The sequence below is a fragment of the Lepisosteus oculatus genome, chromosome 4 (genome assembly GCF_040954835.1).
Source record: "Lepisosteus oculatus isolate fLepOcu1 chromosome 4, fLepOcu1.hap2, whole genome shotgun sequence".
NCBI classification, from domain to species: Eukaryota; Metazoa; Chordata; class Actinopteri; order Semionotiformes; family Lepisosteidae; genus Lepisosteus; species Lepisosteus oculatus.
In genome coordinates, this window is record NC_090699.1 from 50,860,263 (window position 1) to 50,885,633 (window position 25,371).

Genomic DNA, 25,371 nt, shown 5'->3' on the forward strand with positions numbered 1-25,371 from the left:
AATGTGACCCGGAAGGAAGGGGAATAAACCAATTTTAAGTAATTCCAAAGTTGCATATGTGTGATGAGAAAACAAGAGCCAAAATGCCTGTTTCAAGCAACCCAAGGCTAATTTCGCTTTGTCTTTCTATTGGGAGCGCCACATTCCATTGAATTCATGCTCACATTTAGATGATCATATGCTTTTCCACTGTTATAGACTTTTATCCTATAGCTTCCGTTCATTTATAAATTTATTATTGCAAGGATGTAGTATATATTTTTCTTATTTAAAACAGGAACAATAACAGCCGTTGTTGTGAACTTATTAATAAGTATTATTAACTATTTTTTCTACTGATTATTATTACTATTATTACTGTTTGCCTAAAACTGCACATTTGTTTTAGATTTTATGATTAAGAAAAGGTACCTTGCAACAACCCAACTATGCAAAAAAGTGATGCAAAAAGTGAACAAGGCCATTTTCAGCCATAGCTGAAAAAATACTTTTTTTTTACAAAAAGGAACAATGTAGAGCAACTGGTTTATCATAAGCACACTCAGAAATGTAACATTGCAGTTAAGCTTCTTGAGGAGATGTTTGTACTACTAAAGCAGGACCTCTAAATTAGTTATCTGGTTAGTGTGATCTACTTATGCATTACACAAAATACTATGATTTAGTTTGCATTCATTTTCATTTTTATAGGCTGTAAGCAGCCAATGTTGCACAACCATCTGGTGCTGCTTAGCAGATACATGCAGTAAATAAAATGGCCCATCTCCATCTTGCATCTTCTTACTTCAATATCAGCTTAGCAAAGTTTGATCTTCTCCATTCACTGAGCACTCACAGTAATGCTTAATGTGCCCCTCTAACTCCTTTTTCCTTCTTATTACAAAACTATGGCATAGCTTTACTTGAGAATTGCCATGCCTTGTTTTTTACTGATATTAAATAAGGAAATAATATAAACCAACTTCAAAAGAACATACTGTTTTGATGTTCTTTATGAGGTCTTTGTTGGCTGTTTTCACTCTGAATATAAATACTGAAGCAAAGCATTTTAGGGTTAAAAGAGGGCTGTTTTTCACATGTTTTAAAATGATTACGGTACCATAAATAATGTTTAAAAATAAACAAAATGAACCCCATTATAGAAATATACACAGTGTTATTTTATGAACTTTGTATACTTACAAAAAGTTTGCATTGGGTTTAAAATTATATTTCTTTCCTATGCACATAATAAGTTACAAAATGAACACTTTACTCATATCTGAAACATCAGCCTTACGTTAAAAATGTAGAAACTGTAGAAAAAAAGTGTTTCTGGAATTGGTAAACTAATGTTTACTCATTCAAAACTTTCTGCTTTCTATGTCTATCATGTACTGTGATCCACCAGACCTTTGACTAACTGCTTCACCAATACCATGGAATGTGGATGGGGATCCTTTCTTACCGATTTCACCTCTCTAGGTAAGACAGGCATTCCATCCATTCAATCAGAACTCCGAGCAAAGCCTTGCCGTCTCGACATCAGTGGAGGCTGGAGTTCACCTTACCTGAAACATAGTAAGATAAATTCATAAACGAACAACGTAAAGAAAACATCAACAACTTTTTATCTTACAAACAGGAATTAACACTTAATTTCAAAGGTGGGGGAAGTACCTTGAAATAATCTATTTAACCCACAGCGATCGGAGTGCCGTCACACAGAATAATATCGAACTTTGATTAAAACTGAAAAATAAAGAGAAAAAAACGTGATCACTCAAACCACATGTATTTACCTTAAATAATGACGCATATCTTCCCTTCCCTTATCTTTAGACCCAAATACATTTTAAGTCATCAGTCATTTCTTTTTATAGCATAAGCTTTCAGTATGAATAAAAAAAGAAAGATCTCATAATAGTAGCTTGCATAAGCAATAATGAGCAATCTTGACACTGATCACAATAAACGATGAGAGTGCTGATAAAATGGAATTTTTTTTTTTGCAAAGAGCAGTGTACATGATCTGTAGAGCCGAACACCAGCCTACACACATGTAAGTTAAAATGATTCCAAATTTCTTATCAGTGAAGATCTGAGACACAAGCATGGAACATTAGCATGGAAAGATGTTCACCAACTGTTAATCTTTTTCACCAAGAAAATTAATGGCATGATAAAGGGCACTCCTCAAGAAAGAAAGCAGCAAATGGTGCCAAATCTGGATAATTCGTGTCTGCTTCAGAATATGAAGTATGGCCATGAACCCTACTTCTACTGAACAAGTACCATTTTCAAGTGTCTTTTACTGTGTTAAACAGGAAGACTTCAGCAAGGCTCGAATGAATTACTGCACACCAATATCCTGTTAAATTGTTTTATCCATCCATCAATTTTCTAACCACTTTATCCCATACAGGGTAGTGGGGGAGCCAGAGTCCATCCCTGCAAGCAACGATACACCAGGCAGGATACACCCTGGATGGGACACCAGTATATCACTGTATCAAATGTATTAAAAAAAGTAATACTCATAAAAAAGCAGCTCAAAAGGGTAGAAGCACAAGGATTGTTGTCTAAACTCACTTTAGGTCTTTTGCTGTCTTAAAAATAACTTTAAAGAAGGGATCTGTTGAAACAATTTGAGAGCCAAATCACATTTATGCTTCAAAAATGTCAAGATATGGGAAAATATTTTTTTTTACCAAAATTCACCATAAAAAGCTACACACCTCTAAAGGGAAGCTGAAAACACTGCCGATTTTAAAGGCGGGACTTCTTGGATCAACTCATTATGTCAAACCTTAAAGGTAAAGGATAAATAAATATTGCCTAAATGCAATAATTGCTCCTCTAAGGGGACATTTCCATCTTAGAAAAAGCACAATAAAATTCAGAAAACCCCTGTCGGAAAAAAAGTTCTTCAGAAAGCAGCATCACCGGTTGCATTCTGTATTCTTAATAGTTTTAATTTAATTCAGCACCCCATTGAAACCAATCATTTTTTTAGTGTCCATTTAAACATACAGTAAATCAGCTGTATTTACTGTTTTATAGAAATATATTTTGCTTAATTTAAATGTATTGCTGCTATTCAATCGAAGACTTCAAGTTCTGACTACATTTAAAATAACAAATAAGGGATATTAATCGGCCAGCGCAGATGTTTTTTTCTTTCTTTGCTTGCCTGTGTGTTTTCTCATACAAAGGTATAGCCCATAGGCTCTGCTAATGCTTTCCATATGTTGGGAATATGCAATGGTAACCTAGAAGCAGTAACTTGTGTCTAAACCATTGTCCATGCCCACTGCTACTTGTACGTGCCAGAGTATGGTCGTAGATGTGCATGGGAAAAAAAATAATAAACTGAAGTCAACCTCAGAGAAAATGATGGCGCCTGCTGCATCTTTCAGATTACAATGATTACAATACTCGTTTCCCCGGCAGTGCAAGGGGATCCTGCTGAATAGGCCAGTCTGCTGAGACGAGCTTCAGATGACCAAGTGCAACTGTAACTTTAAAAGTAGGAACCAAACCAGACAAAACAAACCACAGAGCAGTCAGCCCAACTTGTCATAATTCATGTGTGTGGAATTCAGCTGTAACACCATTAGCAAAGTACTATTTCCACCACAGTACGCATTCCTCTACCAATGTCAAGCTCTGAAAAGCCGCTGATAAGACCCACTGATTACCAGCCTGTATGTATGTCATTAATCAACAAAAATATGTTTATCCCAACAGACGGCTTTACCAAGCATAATTTATGTCTGCACCATTCCGGGCACTACTTTCTCAAGGGTGTGTGTTTTCCGAGAGAAACTGCCTTTCTTTTTGACACTTTGTCCACACTTCACACCATAGCCATTAACTTCGATAGTAAAACATGTTCCTAGCTGATGAATATAAATAATTAAAGAGGATCCCTTAACTATATAATCCTCTTATCAAAGCAATAATCTGTATAAAAACAATATCAGAGAGATGACGGCTACGATACAGCTACTTTCCAAAGTCTGCAGGGCCTCTGCAGGCCAGCTGTTTAACAGGGATCTCTTCAATGTTGAAACATATGTTTTTAATCCTTCCTTCACACAAATTACAATTCTTGTCAGTTTCAAAAGAAACCAGTTACCAGCCACTTTAAAGTAATTGTTAATTGCCACTTATTCATGTGTCAAGTTTCTAAAGATTCTGAATTCAATTCAGAGCCCTTTAAAGAACCATTTCTCGCATACCCAGTATGGTGTGAAGTTTACTGCTCAGACACAAACTTTCGCAAAAAACAGTCACAGTGTTGCAGAAATTATAAAGGTGAAAAACAGTCTTCTTTCTTCTGTTTTCAATTTTAGCCTCACTTATGACTGGGTGAGGTTAATGATCTGAGAAACACAGAAGTAACTTTTTTTTTAATACCCGAAATAAAATCTCGATCAGCTGAACAACAACTTGATCCATCAAATTAAACGGGTTGCAAAATGCCATTCAAGTAAGTTTGTGCTAAAATAAAACATTTGTGACACCTGAAGATATGTATTTTCATTCTTCCCCAACACAAACTAAGACTTTTTGATTCAAACAATACATTTAATAAAATAAAATGTACATCTTTAAATAAAGGTTGATAGAATTTTTGTTGAATTAACTCAAAGCGCAAAAAACAACCTCAGAAATGTATTGTAGATATCGTTCTAGCTAAAATACAGGATACACAAAAGAGTTTTTAAAAAACCCGTCATACCACATTGAAGGCAAGATGAGACACTGCCACAAGGGTGCACATCACCGCTGTCTAGTCAATAACAGCATCTCAAGGCAATTATGCCCATCACAGGGATTTCCACATAACTGGCTAGCATAACCCTGAGAGTGTATCCTCTGAACTCTTTCCATTACAGATGCCCAGCCATCAGAAAAGCAAAGCTTAACCTGAGTAAAATTAATACTGGCCTTTCCCACTGAGATAACCTTGCTAAAGGAACCTGAGTGAAATGAATACTAGTCTCTCCTACTGAGACAACCTTGCTCACGGTATCTTGTTGAATAAGATAGTATAAGTATAAGTCCCCTAACTGATGTGCAGAATGGGGTACAATTATAAGAAAGTGGTCTAACAGCACAGACACCCACTTGACCTCAGAGCACACAGTAGCACAGATATCCACATGATTTAAAATCCTCTGCAAACGTGCAGACAAGGTCACAGGGTCAACACAGACATTAACAGGTCATTGTGTAGCCCACTTGGGAACAATTACTCGAGTCACGGCTAAGTGGACACTTGATTGAACAGGACTAAGGCAGTGCACACATCTCACAGATAACAATCCTCAGAGCGATTTAGAATAAAAGCCTTTATGATCTGGCCTTTATTGCTAAAATTCATCTTACTTGCATGTGTGAGAGAAGGCCATTCTTAAAATATATACGTTGACTGCACAGCTACATGATCAAAAATAATTTGGAGGCGAAGAAAAAATAAAACTGAGAAGTGTTCAATTAATGTGACATGGATAACTTTCTTCCCAAGTGTTTGTATGAAAAACATCTTTGCAGTCCTACAGTGCATAATTTTTGTCTTGTGCTGGTTTAATAATTTTAATTGAGTTATTTAATTATTTTAAGCAAAATAAAATATTTTAATAGCACTTTATTATTTGAATGAAAACCATTCCCAATGCATTAAGAAGAAATTAGTGGTAATGAAGTATGCAATAGTTTCCACATTTTAATGAAACGACTCAGTTTTCTCTGGTATTACCTAAGTAGTCTTTGAATTTGGAGATTAAAAGGATACAATGAGCAGGAATCAAGATGTCGTATAATCTAAAAGCATTCACTACAATGACCTCTCATCTGCGCTTAACAGGCATGTTTTACACACATGATAAGCACAAAAAGAGAATAAATACATACATTTATGATAAGTAAAATTCAAGTTTTCTTTAACTGTGTCCTGGCTTAAGGAATTTGCCTTTATTGGGTGCTCCAAACCACCAGTGCAGCTTGCTTTCCACCCAGAAGAGTTATTCAAACTCAGTGAGACATGTCTGAACAGCATACTTTTGAACCGCCCATAAAAAAGAAGATCCAATCTGCTATTATACATTTATAACATTTTTAAAAAGCAACATTTTTTGAGCTCAGGAAAGCAACGTGGAAAACAGTACAAATTACATTCTGATTTGTTTTTTTACTTTGCTGGTTTCTTGAAATTCAGGTTGCACAGGTTAAGAAAAATCCTTTCTGTTCTGAAATACACAAGCTTCCTTTTAAGATCAGGCAGCACAGTCACACCTTTAATGGCCAGAAAATATACAAAATAGCAAGAGGGATTTTAAGAGGGTGTGCGTGTTCAGATTTGTTGTTTAAGAAATTCTTCAGTTTTGTTAAATTTCTGTTTTGCATTAAGCAGTATATACGGCTTCAAGACAGAATGCACTTCGTTGATTAAAGGGCAGCAATGAGACAGATGTCAAGATGACCCTTATAAGCCTAACCTTGAATCTGACCTGACAGTGTCATTAGCTGGACTAACCAAATACAGCCCTGGGTGTCAACAAAACAAAGACACTATATAATAAAGAACATCACTGCAGCTAGAGACAGCTCCTTAAAATCAGAAATAAAGATCATACTGTTCACCTCCTACATCCCCCTTCATCTAAGTAGGAGAACAGCAATGTTTCATGCTTAAAAATGCAAGCTCTGTTAGTATTAAATTTCATTAAAAAAAAACATTTATTTTGTTTATTCTTATTAAACCCGGAAAGGCTCTCCAGGCCTTAAGTCTAGCTACCTTTAGACGAAGCATCTCAAAATAAACATTGGTCTGCCTAGCAATACAATCAGCTCTTGATTGTTTAACTGTATCAAAGCCAATAGAGACCATCCATTTACTTCATCAAACAGTGTTGTAGAGTTTCACAGCTACAAATTACAAGCCACTTGGTAATCATGCATGCCAGGTCAAATGTGCTGTTCAGATGCAGAGATGCTAATACACTGATGGTCAGCATCATTTTATTGTTTCTTGTTGACCAGACAGCACAGCTAACCTTTAATATTTCCAAACCATGCAGCATTTAAAATATATACTGTATCCATATTATCATTTTTGAAAGTAATTGGTTTTAACAGATAATTCAATACTGCATAACTGAAGTAAAAATGAATAAATGCTCTACATACAATCAACTAATTTACTTGTTTTTAAAACATTCTAGATGCTGTGATATGACATATTACCATTGCACTCATATATGTTAATTGAGCTTTTGTTGATTTTAAGAGGCATTAACATCCTGCAAATTCCATCTGATTCTCACATTTTTTTCAAGGTTGGTCAGGAGGGTTTTCAGAGAAATGTACACCAAAAGCAAGCAACACATTTAAATTTAGTGTTTGACAGTTTTCAAGAGACACTTCTTCATTCAGTGAACAACTTACCTACTCTAAAACCGTGATCTGTAACTTCCTTACAGGGGCGCACTTAAGAACATTCCAAAGCTGCATGAAAAAAATGGAAATACTTCCATTTAATTTTTCTTCTTTAAAAATGGAAATACCCTTTGACCAAATAATATAGTTCTTAAAAGGAGTATAAGCCGGTAAATCAATTATATGAATTATCAGATAATCCGTTCAAATGTATTTAATTACAGTGAGAACCCAAACAGATTTTTCATAATTTCATGGATTTTTAAACTTTTGCTCAATACTTCTCACTTTTTTAATGGGCAAATTGTGCAATTCTGCACTTTTTGCATCTTTCTTAGTCTTAGTTGATGATGCAAGACTGATAAATGACTAAACCTTGACATTTTCAAAGCTGACACTGTGAGTGTGGTTTTAAGGGGAGGAAATGTACAGTAACTAATATGATATAATTTGGACTTCATAGATATAGAATGAACACCACAAAGAAATGAACTACTTTCAATACTTTGAATGCAAAACATATCTGGATTTTATATTTTAGAGCAAAAATAATCTTTTGGCCATGCACAGTATGGTACAATTGTACAGTACAATTTATACAATTTTCTTACCTAATCTATTTATCTTCAAATTATATATTTAACAGATGGAATGGTAGGCATGTACACAATACTAAGCAAAATGTATTTATGAAATAATTATACAGAAAGGTGAGATAAATACAAGGTTAAATAAAACCACGCAATTTAATACTGATCAATCAGTAAACTGTCTATCACCACCTCCCAGAATAGCTGTCTATATATAGTGTTGTTTGTATTTATTTATTTCTCCCTTCTGAAAATCAGTTCCACATTGTTGCTTGCTCCAGTCTGTTGCAGCAGATGTTGGCTGTTAAACTGCACAGACGACAGTTCACGACTTTCCAAGATGACTGTGTGCCACATCTGTAGTTGATGAGACTTGAGTGTAAAAAATGTAGCAGACAGAGAAGGAAAAAGAATGAGAGCTTGGGCTGAGTGCAACTGTCTTCCACGCACGCTAAAAATAGAGCCACTTTTTAAGAACGGCGAACAAAAAAAAAATCACTTCATCCAGCCTTTTCAAAAACAACCTAGCCGGACTGTCCCATTACTAAACAACCCTATCAGAGGCACTTCCTCAAGACAGCCTCAGCTGTGAGAGAAAATGAGAGCATCCAGGAAGCAGTGTGTTAGCACAGAGGAAGCAAGCTGTGGCACTACATTTCAAAACCGTAGTTCTCCAAGCTGCCTATTAACTGGGCTACTTTCCAATTCATTTAGTACCCTAGAGATAGAACCTTCCTGCGTTTACAGAAATGACACAACATTAACAGATTTGCATATGCAAAACACCGAAGCAACAGGCATTCCTGCTCAATTGACCTATTGCTTGTTGTGGCAGTCGAGTTATTCCCTGTGATGATTTTGTAACCAAGTGGGCGTCATGTGAATACCATCTGGGTAGCACTTATTTAAAGCTGGCAGCCTTCCTGTGGCAGGCAGGCTGGCAATGAGAAGGAAGGGAATAAATTGCATCATTTACTTAACATCCATTTGCTGTTGTGGCCGTTAAAAACCCATGACTAAATAATTTGGTTATTTCTGCTGCCAGTTATTGCTGTCAGCCAAATTACACTGTACATGCTACAAACAGTGAGACTGTCAGGATGCTGCTGCTGAAGAATAAATCTGTACAGAAGCATGCAAGTACACACGCCGCTCAGTAGAGATTTTACTACTATTTAAGAATGTATCAAATTCAGCAAGGTCTTTTTTTCAACTTAATAATAACCCTGAACATCCAACCAAATTAAACCTTTATTGCATTAATTACAACAGGAAAAAAAAATTGAACTGATGAGCGGTTCAACATTTTCCTGACATCAACCCTATTTAAATACTGGGCCTGACTGGAGAGGGATTCGGAGAACTGCAACAAACAGCAATAACCCCTGGAGAATGATGAGGACTGTTTTCACAACAGCAAGCAGGGATGTGCTATCTCATGTGCGACGGGAGCATGTGTGATGTTAGTAGAGATCTCTTGGAGGTGAAACCACAGCAAAATGTTTTCTACTGTACCTTCTTTGGAGATCAATAGATTTTCACACAACTCAGTTGTTTATGGCACTTTTCCTGTCTCATGAGTGTTTCGGTGGGGTTCCATTTTGATATTCAGTGTGTATGTAAGCAGACGGAAGAACACCAAAACATTCTTATTTTGAAGACTGAAAATCATGTAAACTCAAAGCAGGTAGAGTGGTATCTTGCTTGGTACCACCAATGACCAACACTAAATGTAACTTATTAAAATACAGTCTAAAAATTGGTCTAGAAAATCAGAGAAACATTTTAGAACATGTATACCAATTCATACCCAAGTACAGAACATTACAGCTGTACACAGTACTATGATCTACAGCTGCACAGAACTCTAAAGAGGAACAAAAACATGGGAAATTAAGAAAACAGAGGAATAAATTTTAAGGCATAAATCTACCAATTCTAAAGCTAAAGTAAAACTAACAAAAGTGAAGTTAATAGCTGAAGTTATCAGTCTTATTTTCCATTTCAGCAAAAAATGCTTATGACTTCTAACCAGGGTGACACGGTGGCACAGTGGTTAGCACTGTCTCACAGCGCTGGGGCCCTGGGTTTAATTCTGGAACTGGGGTGCTATCTGCATGATGTTTGTACATAAATGTTCGACCCCTGTTCGTGCGTGTTTTTTTCAATTGCTCTGGTTTGCTCCCACAGTCCAAAGCCCTGCTGGTTTTTAACTGGCTTCTGGGAAACTTGGCCCTGGTTTGAGTGTGTAAGTGTTTCTGTCCGTGTGTGCCTGCGATGGACTGGCACCCCATCCAGGGTGTACCCTGCTTTGTGCCCACTGCTTGCAGTATTAGGACCTACCCCCCACTCAGCTCTGAATTGGATGAAGCAGTGGAGTCATGTTATGGTTGGACGTCTAAGCATAACATGTGCTGTTATCTATTAATTAAGGCTACACCATGGAAATTACTGAAACATTGGACAACAAAGGTACTACATACAGCATTAAACTAATTTTTCATAAGTGCTTTCTTTTCAGTACTGATTCCATACTTGGATATGTGCCTTTGTGTTTTTTTATGATTAAAAAAAAACTGTAATGCTTATTTCTTGATTGAAAGAAGTCTTAAGATAACAGGATTGGTGAAAATGCAAGTTCCTTGTAGACTGTGAAATCTGTGAAAAGTACTGGCTTCCCTTTCCTTAATACAAACATCTTATGAATTCTGTTATGAACATCTCACATACACATTATATGCAATTTTACTACTGTTTAAAAATGTTTTCACAAATTCTGTCTTGACTTAAAGATTTGCATATATATCTTAGAGCCTAAAAGGTCACATAATGTGTGATATTGTTCATAGTTCATTACAAATTCTTCACCTTTTTGAAGCATACTTCAAAGCCTTTTCTTTTAGCTAAAAGAAGGAAGTCAAAAAAGTTTAAAGTGGAGTTGATGGTCCTATAAAAATACATGAAAGATGTACTCTGCTGCAATACCAGGTATTGTAACAAATCACCTGGATTCAGACCGGTTAATCAGTATTTCCTGCCCAGAGAAAATGAACCACAGTTACTGTGAAACTGGAGTAGTCTGCTTTCAAGTCACTGAGTGATTGTAAGTCACTAACATAAATTTGGAGTGCAAAAAAAGATTGCGAACCAGATTTACAAAACTGTCAGTGAAGTCAGTAAAGTAAAAAAATTACCACTATGGAATTCGAAGTTGCCGTTCCTTACAGTATTTTATGTAATCTCTTAAAGGTTTGAAACAAAAGGGCAATTCATCTTGCACTAAAAATGTAAATATTTTACACCTGCTTCAATGAATGATGTGCTAGTAAATACTTTGTAAAAAATCAATTTTACATTTTTTTACCATTTTAAAGGAGAATTGTAATGCTATTTTTTTTCAGGGTTAGAAAGAATCTGCACTGATCAGTGCATTTCAAACCATAATAAAAGTAAAATGTACACAGTAACTTGTAAAACCTCCCGCTTACATTACAAAATAGATTAAACTTCCAGGTATCTGCAGCGCCATATTGTGCGATTCAGAACAAGACAAAAAGACTTCCGGTGATGTGTTGTGGCCCTATTACACTGTAAACAAGCAGGATCATGAATACATCTCTTTTACTCCAGCAGAAATATTGCTTTTGATTCCGAAACGGTTTTGCCGACAAACATTTCTTACTTGTTACCTCTGAATGCAGTTCACATTGGAACATTTCTGCAGTGAAATGTCTGCTTCACAACCTATGCTTATTCACTCGTTCATCACATAACATTACCTTAGTCACTACAGCGACTAGTGAGCGGGAAGAGCCGCATGACGTCGCAATTCGTGGGAATTTGCGACAGCATGGCGACCTACAAGACAAAATTCGAAAATTTGGAAAATGCTTCTATAACTTCAATGAATTTTCTCAGACCAAGATTTAATAACCGGTCTGAAAATTTGGGACTGCAGTTCCCCTTTAACCTGTTGATACCATGAGATATGAGATACCATATGACTATTTTAAATGTTAAAGGAATAGGTAGGTTTATTCCACAAACAGGTTTATTCCATACTGAAAGGGAAAAATAAGAGACACAACGTTTCGGCTGTGGAGCCTCTTTCAGGTGTCAACCTGAACGTGTCAACCACCACTTGAGCTTCAGCTGTTCCTTTGCAGCCTTCACATGTTGACTCAGCTACCTACTTGGACTATTTTAGACATTGCACCACAATCAGTTAACAGGAATTTGAAGATGTACAGTACAATATCCCCTTTGATACAGTGCTTTATAAGCAACCATGTTCTCATTCTGGATGATTATCGACTAAAACAAATTTTATACTGTGCAAGTCACAGTATTTGCTTTGTGGTTTTTAAGCTGCAAAAGGTCCATTTACTGAAAAAGGGATAAAGTAGCACTTGCTATCTCACATTATAAATTTTAATGTTCACAAATGTTGACCTAGGTAGGGCCAGGGTAGGTATATAAGCATTGTCTGCTGTTTTTTGTTAAGCTAAAAAAATGTACTAAAAATTTGCAGAGATTTTTTAATTGTTTTGTGTAAAACATTTAAAGAGGCTTTAATTTTAATGTTTAAATATTATGTAACTTTAAAAATGGCTACTTTTGAGGGGATGGAAAGAATAAAATCCAGTTACTTTATTACTTCACTTAAGGGTTCAAATAAGCAACCAAGAGTCCGGCTGAAATGAAAACCAACAGATGCTGGGAAACAAAGGAGCAGACTTTGGAAGTCCTGGGAAGAGAAAAGGAATGATAGAGTGGAAAACAAATGATAAAGGAGTGTTTCAAAACAACGGGATCCAAGGATATGACCAGCACACATCTGAATGTCTTACAGTCATTCATCAGCCCCTTAAGGTCTCAACTTCAATGTCTACCTTGGAGTCAAGATACCCATGTTTCACACAGCGCACTACATCATGCACCCAAGTGACTGCAGATCACTAGGACACACCATAAAGGATCACAGCACGCAACACAAAGGAAGAAACGCGCGTCATCACTCCACGTCTCCACATAGCAAACCAGACAGCGACGTAGTCAAAACTCCACTACTGATGACTTCCACATGCCTTTGAATATAACTAGACTGGAGATGATACAAACAACCGGCTACGATCATGTACTCACACACAATGTTCTCAGTTTCATGCTAGACATCCGAGATGGCCATGCTATAGTGCAGCGCCATCAGCTATCTACATCAATTCCTCATGATCGATATGCACACCACTTAGGATCAGCTTATCCATGTTTTTCAGTGCTGCAGCTGCGCTGTGCCAAGACAAAACTGGCAAGTGTGACATCGTGTCCTTTGCTTGCTTGCTATCATGGTGATGCAACTCTTTTCCAAGACAGCACTGCCAGAGGGCAAACATCTCCTCTCTGCCTGAGCTAGTCCCTTCCCTGGACCTGCCCCTTTTGTGATGGCGATATTCTTAGCATGACTTTTACAGTACCAACTGTGGCTTCACAACATGAATGGGCTGGCTGAGACTCTTCAAAATTGTCAGGTACAGCTGTCCTGATAGACAAAGAAAAATTAGATGCCAATTACTTACATTACAAAAAAAAGAATAGATTATCTGTATATAAAATTATTCAAAGAGTGTCCAAAGAGTGGATTCCCTGAAAATTCAACACAGGCATTGTAATGACTGTGAAAGAAAGCACAAACTGTCGTTAAAGGCTAGCAAATTTTATAAACTATTGTGAAGCTGATTTCCAATGTGTGAACATTTTGAAAAACAAAATTTTTCATTAAATGCTCAAGAGCAAAGAGAATAATAACACTTAAAGTATTCTAGTTACAGTCTGTTATTGTGAAATATTAAGTAGTACATAAAAACTGAGAGGAAAGGAGAACAAAATTCAAGTAAATATCTATAAAAGTAAATAATTAAAGACCTGTAAAAGACTGACTTGGCCAATCGTAAAAAACTAGGGTACAGCGTAATTAATTTGTCAGAAGTTGAAAAACAAGTTTCAAAGAAAACAGTAAAACAACAAGGGCATCAAGAACTACAGGCCCAGCCACAAGCCTTTTTTCAAGAATCACAGGAATCACACAGGAATCAGTACAAAAGGCTATTAGTGATACAGCCAAATTTAATTTAATATTCTAGATTCTAATGGGGCTAAAAGAGTACTTAGGAAAGTAGGGAATTTGTATGGAGACAACAAAAATGAGAATTTCACCATTCTATTGGTCAAGCGACATAATGGGTCTATCATGGTATAAGTATGAACACTTCCAAAGACTAACATTTGAATGCATAGAGGCAACTTAAATGCAGCAAATCACCATGAGTAATACATAAAACAGTATACAGGTTCATCAGATGAAATTTGACATTTCAGTGTGAAACACAGTCAGAAAACAACCGATTCAATAACAAAGTCTAAGGAGTGCAGGAATAGATCAGTCATGGTGATTACCCAACCTAAATCCTACTAAAATAACAAGCATATATGTAATACAAGCCATGGTTGCCAAGAAACATACTAAACTGAATGCAGGAACAGCTGTTTTTGTCAATAAAGTAAGAAAAAATAGTTGCTAGTGTTCCTGCTGAAGACACAATTCTCCAGGGTATGCAAATAGTTTTGTCCTCACAACTATCAATTGTACAGGCGGCATGGGGGCACAGTGGGGCACTGCTGTCTCAAAGTGCTGGAGCACTGGTGTCGATTCCTGGGGTGCTATCTGTGTGGAGTTTGTATGTTCTCCCCTTGTTTGCAAAGGTTTCTTATAGGCGATATGGTTTCCTCCTATAGTCTAAAGACATGGTAGAGTAATTGGCTTCGGGGAAAATTACCCCTGGTGTGATTGTGTGCACATCTGTGTTTGTGTGTGCCCTGCAATGGACTGGTGCCTCTTGGTGCCTTTTAAATTAGGTTTGATTTTAAATGCAGGCATTCTGAAATTTAATATACTGCTCAGGATGGACAAAAGTTAACACTGAGTTTATGGCCCCCTTACCATTTTACAGTATTTAAATCACTAAGCTTCAGCAAAGCAACTGCTTTTAAATCTTTCAGATCACTTTACAAATTTGGGTATTTTTAAATCGCCAAAGTGATTACCAACTGCTGACGTAATCAAGATCAGTTTCCCTATTGGAAAAGCTGTTTTTTGTTGGTTTTCGAAGATAGCAGAAGAAAAGTTTCGGTTTTGCTAATGTGCAATGCGTGATACACTAAATAAAATGCACAATCACCACTTGCCAAGCAATCATTAAGGTGATAATTGTGTGATGTAACCAAGTACAAAGATCTGAACAGCAGTTCTTCAATTCACTTTCCATTCCTTTTACGTGCTAAGTAAACCTATAAAGAAAATCTTTAACGAAGTTTCTAGCTATTCTAGCAACATCAAACCTTGCAGATACTACGGTACCTATCAGGAATCTATTTCAAGTTCTGCTATGCTTAAATTCTCTTAAAAGTATATATAGTTTTATAACTTTTTACACATCCCTTCTTTTTTTTTGGTAGAGCGCTATGGAAACGAGCACTACTTAACTACCAAGAGAAAAATAATTAAATATCACATAGCAGTACTCAACAGTATAAAATACCCTAAAAGCAAGGAAATAGTCATCAAAGAAATGCAAACTGATTTTTTTGTTTAGTTTGCAATTACAAAAAACATGCTGTTGAGCATCTCTAGAGTTACCAAACCAATAAAACTATAATAAACAAAAACAGAAGGACATACAACTCACTTATATTACATTCTGTTATGATCCACTTTTTATTTGGGACACAAAAAGATTTCAGTAAAAAAAAAACAGTATGCCATTCACTACTTTCATTCAATTCAATTCATTTCTGAATGATCTGTAGCTAGACTGTGAAGCCTGTTATCCAAATGTATATTGCTGGTCTAATTCGATATAACACTTTTTTGCTTTCTGTTACTAATCAATAGTTAAATCAGGTTTAAAAAGGCTTCAAGGTACTGTTGCTGGTGACCCTTGTGAGTGCAGAAGTACTGCAGTGGAAAAACTGCTCTGTTTGCTCTGTTTAACAGAACATCATGTGATAGATGACTTCATAGGATCATCAGTGCTGAGAGAACAGCAACTTCCCCTGGAAAAAAAAAGAAGGGTGTGGCACCTACTCAGAGGTAGGGAGCTCAGAGCTTAAAGAAATACAGGTACACAAAAACAAGGGTGGGGACACAGTAAACAAATTAAATATCGCAGTGCCCAGGGTTATTTTAAAGGGTGTGATACAACAAGCTGCCAGCTGCAACAAAATAAGGTTTAATAATTACCAGTGAAAACAATGAGCGATAGTGAGATTCTAAACCCAGTTTTCCTGAACAGACAAACATATAGTAAATCTGTAGCTTCACCCTGCAAAACCAAGTACTTCTTCTACCACACTTTGGGTAAAAAATAAACACGGGCAACAAAAGGAAGAGAGCTGTAACCTGCAACAGGCCATATCTCTGGAGTGAGACCATATTTAGACCTTTCTTGTGAAACACCTGTATATATTTACATACACACATATAGGAGATTTACAAATGTAAACAAGGCCTTGTGAAATGGAAACCTAGAAACTCGACTGCATAAAAAGATAAAAATGTGCTTACGCACTTGTTATGCTCTAGCAACACAAGTTAAAAAGTTCTCCACCATCACTCTTGCTCACAACTAACTCTGAACATGGGTCTGCAGGCAGACCAGGCAAGCCAATAAAATAAAAATTCTAATAGCCACTAAATACTAGAAGAAATGACATTGTTTTTATAAAGTAGCCTCAAAAATAAGGTAGGTGTTTGCAGGTTTATAAACCACTCTCTTTGTAGGATGACTCTTTCAATACAACAGTTACATGTAAAGCAGACAAAACTCCCAGATGTGAAATGATCTTTCTCAAACCGATTCAGGACTAAGATGGATGAAAATAGCTTGAAGGACTACAACTCCCAAGCACTACGCAACTTGTAAGACACGAAGCTTCATAATGAAACAACATGAGTAAATGATCTATAACATTTGCCAGACACTCTTGGCTGTTTATTGATCTCCTTAGTCATTCTGCGCAGCACATGAAACTAGAGAAAGTTTATGATTCCTTTGCTCAGTTTCTTAAATGTATATCTAACCTTAAAACAGTTATGATTTCAACTGTTGTCAAATCAGAGCCATTTTAATTGAGCATATACTTTATTTAACAACAAATGCAAAATGGGTGAGCCCTGTTCACTGGGAAATCAAAATAGTTTTAACATCACAGTTAAACCAATATTAAATTTAAATTAGCATGCAAATTAAATTCTACCGAGTTTTCATGCTGACTTCACATGACTGCAAAGCAATTGATTTTGACTGCCAATACTTCATTACTTCAAGAGTTTTCAAAAGGACATCATGTCTAATTACCAAAACATCTTTAAACTGTCATTCAAGTACTACTCTGCACTGGCTACAGTTTTGTTTTTACTTTCTTAAAAGAAGCCACTGTACCAAAAATACACATACTTATCTATGTAAAAGCATATACACAGATCTGCAGTTCCCTGAGGACAATAACTGTAGTTAATAAACAAAACAATACTTAATATGTAGTACCACCTACATTTGTGGTGGTAAAACAGCCACACCCTGCCCTGTACAAACACAAAAATACTTCTAATGCAAACTATGTGACTCACACACAATAAAAATGCTTATACTTGTGAACCTTCTGCAATTCCTATTTTAGATATTTTGCATTCAGTTTTTCCAGCAAAATAAGAAATCTTTAAAAAATCACCAGCTAAACAACACAAAATGTTTTAACCGCTTCTTAACTCTTCTTAATGAAGAAAAAATGCGAATGAAGGAGATATATTTGAGATTTATTATAATTGTTGTCCATGGAATTATGCAACCTGCAATCATAATAAACATTTAAGAGATTCAACCTCATTACAAATATAATATCAGTCTTGACATACCACAAGGTATATAGTGAGTGTTTTATCTCTCACAGCCTCCTTTTGAGCCATTCAACAAAACATTTGCCTTATTTAAACTATTTTATTTTTTATTGCTTACGGTATAATCTGGGAATTGGTGCGTGTGCAATCATACCGCTCTGCACTTTTGAAAAAGGCTACAGAGTTGAAGAAATAACCTCTAGACTAGACCCTCATTTTTAATAAGAACATTTGAAAGATTACAAATTTTGTAGGTTGCAGATTCTTGTACAAAGGATCTCAACCAGCCATTTCTTAAAAGAAGCCAGGGTTTCAGTTTCAAAAACATGGTTGGGTAGCCTGTTCCACACTCCTGCAATCCTTTCTGTAAAGAGGTGCTTTCCTGTCCTCAGATTTAAATGTACTTTCACATAGTTTCCCCCTTTATTATGTGCTTAATAAAAGGCAGCAAAATGAGCAGGATCACTGTTTCCCTACTATAATACGTTAAATAAGAAACAATAAGCCCATTAGTAACAACCCATTTAATTTGAATAATTAAATCAGTGAGCAAGTTGTTTTAAAGTTAAACATTTTTGAAAAGCAGTTCCAACTTCTTTGAGGCTTTTGAATTAAATCTCACATTGAATACTGAAATGTACAGTATGCAGTAGTAATACAGTATGCATTCCTATTAATAGCATGTCCTATTAAGAGTACATATTGAAATAATCATATTGTCTAATTAATTGACTTCTCAGATAATTTACTTATCATTTTAGTCTTGAAAATTTCTCCTCATACAAATTCTAAACAAAGAATCAGATGTCATCTGCTGGAAGATGACAAAAATCTCCTCTACAAATTAAACTAGTTCTACTTAGTAACCTGTCATCCATTTGCATCAGTCCCTCATATCCAATACGTGTTTCAAAGTGCCATACTCTTCCTAAGCCCACATCTTTTGTATTCTAACAGTGTATCACATAGAGAGACACACTGCTAAGCGCTGTACAGAAATATGATCAAAGCAACTCATTTTTTTTTGCAAGAATTTAGTTGATGAAAAGAGGTTATGTCATGTTAAGCTTTGTGTCAAGGCAATTTTCCAAAAGAAAAATTAAGTAAAAAAAAATTAAAAACAGAGACACAAATTGTATTATACTTAACACAACAAGAATAAACAAGAAACTTCTTAGCCCAAGGAAATAAATTGGTTTTAAAAAACCAATCATATGACCATCTACAGGACAATCTTCTATGAAACTATGTCATGTCATGTCATTTGCCAAACTGCTTTATACCGTACAGTGTCTTGGGAAGCCGAAGCCTAGCCAGCAAGCAACAAGGACAAGGCAGGCTACACCCTGGACGGGGTGCCAGTCCATGGTAAAGGCAAATGGACAGTTTTCCCAGAAGCCAATTTCCCTACTATTATGTTTTTGGACTGTGGGAGGAAACGGGAACACCCGAAGGAAACCCTCACCAACACAAGGAGAATATATAAACTCCACAACCTCCACTCCACTCAGATAGCGCCTCAGGTCTGAAACTGAACACAGGGCCCCAGTGCTGCTAGACAGTACTGCCAACCACTGTGCCATACTACTCCAAAATGATTTGGAATACTTCACACAGTACATTTCACAAGCTGTGAAACTTTGCACTCCTACAGCTCCCTGCAGCTGTTGACATCACTGGAATGATTACCAATCACACACCTCATCCATCAGTTATTAACTTACGGTTAAAATTATACATACGTTCTAGCAAAGAAGACAAGTCAAGCTTTAAGTCAATAACATTACTGTAGGTAACAAAAACTCTTACTCACATTTTATTGTAAGGCATGTGCACATTTTCTATTTAAAATGGTATATTGAAGTGAAATCACTATTTGCTAAAGTGACTCATAATACACAAGAAAAAAGTTACTTTCATGTGTGACACTGGTTACAATTTCAAGTCCAAAATGAATCATACTGGGACAAGTGCAAAGTAATAGTGATTCTCTGAAAGGCTTAATGTGCAGTAAGAAATTGCTGGTCTGAAAACTGTTTGCAGACTATGACAAAGAACCTCAGTTCTCAGACTGCAGTAACGGTATAGACTCAATAAACAAAGCTCTTTTACAGGAAGAAGGAGTTTAAAACTGTTTTTATGAGGACTAATGTATTGGTAGGGGTACTGTTATGGCTATTAATGCATGATGATGTTGCTAAAAGTAACCTTGTAACAAACTATTAAAAAAACAAAAGTAAAAAAGGCTGCTTCAAAATACAGCTTTTTCATTACTATTGATATCATTAGTATAGGTGATATCACACAAAAAGAATAAACAATGAATAATCAGAATATCCATCATCTATTTTTTACCTGCATCTTCCAGTTCAGGGTTGCAGAGGAGCTGGAGCCTATCCTGGCAAGCAACAGGCACAAGGCAGGGTACACCCTGGACAGGAAGCCAATCTATCACAGGATTCATACACTCACACCACAGTCAATCTTCCCAGAAGCCAATTCACCAACCAGTATGTTTTTGGACTGTGGGAGGAAACCGGAGCACCCAGAGGAAACCCATTAGAGCGTGAGGAGAACATACAAACTCCACACAGATAGATATCAACCTAGTGATAGATAGCATCCACAAATTGACCCCACTTTCCTTGACATGTAACCTGTGACTCTCGAAACTCAAACTCCTGCTGCTTCAGTGACAGTCCTCTAGGCAAGTTCCTTCCAGAACAATAAATTCAACGGCATTTTAAAATGAAAGAGAACACTTTGGATCAGTGGGCAGTTAGTAAGGACTGGTCTGGGAAAACTGTCCAGGACAAAGCTCTTTCTAGGGGGTCACCACGCACTTAACTGGACAGCTGGGAAGTACAGGTGTAAGGGCTTCCAGTGCCAGGTGAATATACAGACAGCAACATATGGCAAAGCAGAAGATTTTTAACTCACTTCATTTGTTGCTGCAGATAGGTGAGTAATTACAATAATAAAAACAAGCGCTCCAACAAATGCAGCAGGGGGAATATAGGACAAGAGGGCCACCCTTGCAGGCTGCAGGCCACATGGTCACAGGCTAGGGAGTCTTTATTGAGGGAAAGTGCCATTTGAGAACACTATCGATCACGGGAGGAAAATCGTATCGCTCTCTCACTACATCTATAATTAGGACTGTCAGCACCTTGTTAATGTACTCTTCCCAGAAACCTTTAAGTCATTGGCACCCAAAGCTGGCCTCATTTATAATCCACTTATCATGCTGTGAAAAACAAGGACCATTTAACTGATCAGTCTTTGTTTTTCAGCTGTAATAAATCTATAGTTCATTCACAATGTCACAGTTCTTAACTTTATGCCTACATACCAGGAAAAGGCTCTGTCCATACTATTCATTTAAACTATTCTAGCTGCTACATAAAAAAATTCAATACTGTTAACGTATACACTACCATACATCTAATACCATACCGCAGAACAGGGACTCCAGACTTAAATCCATCTACAAAAGTATGTTGTGTGGTCTGGGCAGACTCTTGACACTTAATACTGATGTGCATTTCTTTGTGGATCCTCAAATACCACCACATTCTTTACAGGACTTAATATTCATTTGGCCCATTGTGGTACTGTATTGATGTTCCCCCACACTACAGATATACTTTCACTTGAATATGTTTTTAAATCACTTTGCCAGTGCAGTGCACAGCCCTACACTAGTAGAAAATGTTTTTACTTTCTACGGTTAACTTCTTTTAAATTATTGCAGTTTTTTCTTTATTATTGAGAACAGCGTTTTAGTGTGGACATGGCCTGTTATCAAGTGCTCAAGTCTGCCTCCATCAGCTGACCCTTATCCGTTTCCCATCTCTGTTGTCAGATTCAACTCAGAATCGTTGACAGCATAATCAGTATTTATACCTCAACACAATTACAAGATGTATCCGAGATCCTTACTCTACCAAGCTCTCCAAATCAAAATATAAAACATGTTTGCTCAGGGAGACAAATCCTACAACTACTTTAAATGACTGAAAATAGTCTTTCATTGTTGTTTTAGTTGTTAGTCTAGAAAGGCTTTTTATGGTAAGCATTACTGTTGAAACACCCCTTTGTTAATGATAGCTCTTTTTTTGCAGTTCTAACAGTGGATCGCTATTTTCTTTTTAACTGTGCTTCCCGTTTACAATATACCACCGCGCTCCTGCAGATCGTTGGGGTCTTCGGAAATCCCTTATTTTCACCCTTAAGACTTCTAATTTTGTCTCCTGGGGAAACTGAGGTTGGATCAGGAAAAACTGATCCCTGGGTCTGAAACGCAGCCAGCTGCCAGCCACATAGCTGGTAATAAAGGATCTGTAACAACTCTGCATTTTATCATCTAATCTTCATCTAATCCAATCAGTGAGTTTCCACAGTCTGTAGGCAAAATCAGGAAGATGATCCTTATGCAGAGAAATAACTCTGCTTTTTTGGTTCAGAGAGCTTTAACCACAACTTTAACAGCCCAGCCCTGGACAGCCTGTAGCTTCACCACAAAACTGTCATAGTTTTTGTTATGGCAACAGGACTTAATCAAGGTATTCATATTTCACTGTAATCTGCACTTCACTTCATGAATAAAGTATCCAACAAGACTTACAGCCTCTTGTAACGCACCTTGAAAACCACCCCACTTAACTGAAATGCTTATTTGACGGTAGACAACAAAATGACGTTAGGTTTTCCTTTAGAAAAAGAGCACAGATAAAAAAAATGTCACCTTCAGATTCCTAACGTAGCTTGATACAATTAGTATAAGTTTAAAAAAAGCAGAAATTCTGGCTTGAAAGGAAAAACAATTAAATGTTGTTTGAATATAAGAGAACACGAGGATGTGCACAAATGCGTGTATTTTCCTTATGAGTAGATTAATTCTAATTGTGAAACAGATTTCACTCCTTCAGTGCGTCTGACCCAGAGTGTTCAAAACCTCCCACACACAAAGAGTCCCTTACTCTCTCATTTTCAAGGCATCAGCATGATGCAGATGTGACTGTAATTGCATTAAGATATGAATACTGCAACCTTCAGCAACTACACACCTTTTCACTACTTTTTAAAGGCCCTTAAGACTTCCTCTCTTTGAACAGCTATTTTTAACTTCCATATACATAAACAATTTTGGTTAAGAAAAAAACATTTTCTGAAAGCTACAGCACCAAAATTAAAAGCCACAAAGAAAACAAAAATGTAGAAATAAGCATACAATACCATTAAAAACCTATATCCTATATTTTAGTGTGAACAGCCATTTGGTATACAGAGCTACGTATGTGGAAAGTACTATGTGGAAAGAACAATGGTTTTAATGTTCCGATGTAAAAGAAACTGAGGCACACCCAAGTGTCTTTGTGCTTCATTAATGATCCAGCACCAGTAAACCCCGTTAATTTGCAGACTGACATCAATTAATAAGAACACTTAGAATCGTTCCTAGTGAAGAACTCTGCCATAAGCAGATAATTATATCACAGCATCTCAAAAGCACAAAGGAAGCTTCACAAAAGCACAATAAGAAAACTGTAGTCATGGTTGGAGGTGGGTTAAAAAATATTTCAAACTATTTTTATAACACAAATTCACGGCTGGCAGTTCCAAATCTAAACTCTTCTACCTGCCAAACGACATCATCTTCCACCTCTGTGATAAATAAACGCTCTTTAGCCATTCACTGAAGAGTTTTCCTTAACCATTCGTTGTCATTTTTAGCATTAGAGGGTGAGGGGTAATAATATCAAAGTACTCAGACTATTTTTTTTATCGAATGATGATTTATGGCTTTGGCTAATGACTATCATAAGCATGTGTGTTGTGATTTGCAGGCACCACGGTGATATGAAATCAGTATCATTCTTACCTGAAGCTCTTTCCTAGTCTGAACAATTGTGCTGTCCCTCAGGTTTGAAGGCTTGGCTCCAGTTCATGAGGAGCACAGCAGGTCAGTATGCTGCATACAGAGAGAACAGCTGTTAAGGAAGGTGAAATAAAAATAAAGAAACGCTAGCCTTTACTTCGGCCGTTAAAGGCTTCCAACTCAAAAATTCTAATAAAAAAATCTCATCACAATGACAAGAGGGTCAAGAAGAAAAAGAAACACAACAGCAGTTTTTTTTTTATTTAAATCCACACTGGTTTTAAAGGTGCTTCAAGGATATCTGAGCAAAAAATTTAAATGTTTTCTCCTCTGGGGGGGATAGCTGTGATAACTTTATAACAAACCGAGGTGCATATCATACAGTTTGCGTGGGGATTAGCAGTAAATCAGAAGAAAAGTAGATCCCCTAGCTACCTCAAGAGTTACCAGACCTTTCACTCCTAGAAACATATTCACCCTAGCCCCCACACAAACACAGCACACCAGTATGATGCAGAACTTGTTTTCTGAAATATCACGGGAATGTCACATAACTCACTCTTGAAATATCACTGATGCAAAAAAAAGCTGTGTCTGCAAATTGCTAAATTATATGCATTTAATAAAAGATATTGAAGCTAGAAGAACAAATGTATATTCTGCATATATGTGAGAAAACAGAAATAACAAGTGTGAAAAGCAGCACTCTATTATGAAAACACTTTAAACTTGCTAAATAACCTGCTTCACTATCATGTCTAGCAACAAAAGCTAGATCTTCTTGCTTGTTATTATGAAGTAAATAATTGTTGGGAAAACAGCCCAGCCCAGAGATCAAACCTCTGAACAACATACTATAAACAGGCATAGTGTGTGAACCATTACAAACTAGGTTAGTAACATCTCCTATGCTTGTATACCAGTAACATTAACCTTCATTTAGCTGTCAGAATTGTAGAGTCACCATACAATAACTCTGCCACCGAGTATCATGTAAGATGTCTCATTTGCAGAAACCTTTGCAGTATCAGCAATAGAATCAACCTCTGTCCACTGAAACAAAACAGATATACTCAAAAGGAGGCTGAAAAATACAGAAAAGGACTGTGCCAGTTATGTGATCCGAAACAAGAGAACTTCTTAGTCTTCCTCGGCATCATAGGCTATGAATTCAGCACTTCAGTCACTGTGTAACAAAAGATTTAGTAAGCCTAAGCCTTTTGGTCTCTACTTCCACAGCAAGGATCACTTGCCTTGGAGTATGACCCACACTATTGTGTTTAGTAAACATTATGACCCTCAGAGAAAGTACCTGGCTATTTTTAGTTTTTAGAAATTCAATCACAGAGATTTTTTCTTTTAAATTAAAGTTTCCTTGACCTTCGGGTCCACAGTCAATAAAGCAAGATAGGCCTAGGTTCTCTCTTACCTAGTCAATTGTGCAAGGAAAGTGAATAAATACACATCGTAATTCCTGACCAAAGCCAGCTATTAAATAAACAACAACGTGAAGCATGGAAAGT

The 25,371-nt window shown here is 36.6% G+C and overlaps 1 protein-coding gene across 10 annotated transcripts in view; it reads right to left on the reverse strand.

Annotated features, from left to right (window-relative positions):
- Nucleotides 1–25,371, reverse strand: part of foxp1b (forkhead box P1b) — a 195,338-nt gene that overhangs the window by 166,087 nt on the left and 3,880 nt on the right. For 7 of the 10 annotated variants that reach the window (XM_015347197.2, XM_015347198.2, XM_015347188.2 and 4 more), the window contains exons 2-3: nt 23,852–23,941; nt 1,448–1,550 (exon numbers count right to left, since the gene is read on the reverse strand). The gene's annotated coding sequence lies outside the window, so the exon portion shown is untranslated. Of the gene's footprint in view, nt 1–1,447; nt 1,551–1,659; nt 1,732–23,851; nt 23,961–25,371 lie in introns of all 10 variants that reach the window. The other 3 variants (XM_015347190.2, XM_015347191.2, XM_015347192.2) reach the window with 3 other exon arrangements.